Source organism: Haemaphysalis longicornis, unplaced genomic scaffold, assembly GCF_048455015.1.
Source record: "Haemaphysalis longicornis isolate Haplotype H1 unplaced genomic scaffold, Haemaphysalis longicornis Haplotype H1 scaffold_3, whole genome shotgun sequence".
Lineage (NCBI taxonomy): Eukaryota > Metazoa > Arthropoda > Arachnida > Ixodida > Ixodidae > Haemaphysalis > Haemaphysalis longicornis.
Window position 1 is genome coordinate 216,936,920 of NW_027526335.1, and position 1,832 is coordinate 216,938,751.

A 1,832-nucleotide genomic window follows, 5' to 3' on the forward strand; every position below is an offset into this window, starting at 1 on the left:
TGATCATTCGTGGATCGCCCCGCCCTGAAGCCTGCCTGGCAGCTCTCGAGAAGGCCGTTATACTCCAAAAAGTACACGAGCCTCCGGTTTATTATCTTCTCGAGAAGCTTGCACAGGCAGCTGGTCAGGGCAATGGGTCGATAGCTAGCGGGAGAAGAAGGGTCCTTCCCTTCTTTCAAGAATGCTACAACTATGGCATCCCTCCAAGACTTTGGAATGTGCCCCGAAAGCCATATCTTGTTGAAAAGGTGAAGAAGTGTTACAAGAGTGTCTGTGTGTAAGTTCTGTATCATTGTATATGTAATGTTGTCTGGGCCTGGAGCTGAGGGTTTACACGTGCTCAGAGCAGCCCTCAGCTCATGTAGTGAAAACAGGGAGTTGTACGAAGTCTGTGATTTGTTGTTGTCGTGTAGGGACTTCTTTTCACACGAGGCTTTATGTTTCAGGAAAGTGTTCGTGTAGTGTGCTGAACTGGACACGTGTTGGAAGTGTTGTGCGAGTGTGTCAGCCTGGTCTTCCAGAGTGTCCCCTGTTGTACTGACCAGGGGCAGGCTGTGTGTCTGTTGTCCTTTGAGTTTGCGTATACGTGTCCATACTTTCCGTGTGTCTGTGTAGGAGTTTACTGATGTTATGAATGTACGCCAACTCTCTCGTTTTGCCTCACGGCGCACACGTTTTCCTAATGCCTTGGCCCGTTTGAACAAGAGGAGGTTTCCCGACGTGGGGTACCGACGAAGGATACCCCACGCCTTGTTCTGGGCCTCTCGCGCCCGCCTACAGTCCTCATTCCACCACGGCCTCCGCTGGTTGCGCGGGGCACCAGAGACGTGGGGAATGGACTTTTCGGCGGCGTCGAGGATGTGCGCCGTGAGGAGTTGGGTAGCTTCTTCAACGTGTAGGTGTCCTATGGATGTGTGGTGTAGTTTGGATGTCTCTGTAAATGTATTCCAGTTAGCTCGTGTTTCATTGAACCTATTATGGGAAGATGGACTGCATGGGCCTTTACCTATGTATGTAAGTGAGGTGGGGAAGTGGTCACTGCCATATGGATCAGTTCCCACACCCCACTCGAGAAGAGGAAAGAGAACTGCGGAGCCAATCGCCAAGTCAAGACATGAGTATGTGTTGTGTCCTATGTTATGGTATGTAGGCTGTTTACTGTTGAAAAGGCATGCTCCTGAAGATGTAAGGAATTTCTCTAGGAGGCGACCTCGGGCATCCGTGCGAGAAGAGCCCCAAAGAGTGTTGTGAGCATTAAGGTCGCCTGTCAGGATGTATGGTTCGGGCAGCTGGTCAACCAGCGCCTCGAAGTCAGAGCTTAAAAGTGAAACATCAGGAGGAATGTATATGGAGCATACCGTTAACAACCTATTAAATATTATCAAGCGTATTGCTACAGCCTCAAGGATAGTGTTCAGAGTGACAGGGTGGCAGGCTAAGGATTTCCGGGCAATTATGGCCACACCGCCAGAAGAGTGTGTGCAGCCATCCCTGTCCTTTCTGAAGACCATGTAACTATTCAAGAAATTTGTGTGCTTGGAATTCAAATGTGTTTCCTGAACACACATTAGACTTGGCTGATTAGCATGCAGTATTTCGTATACATCGTCAAGATTTTTAAGAAGGCCTCTACAGTTCCATTGAATTATGTTTTCTCTTCCCATTGTTTAGTGTGAGAGCTACTGGAGTGTGTGTGTTTGTTTATGTGTCGTCTTTCGGGGCTGTGACTCTCGCCTTTCTTGGCTTGTCGGGAGGCTTTGGCGTAGGGACGCGTTCCTTGCGGTGCACCGCAGGCAAGAACGGCCCGACGTCCATGTCATCATCCGATGTCC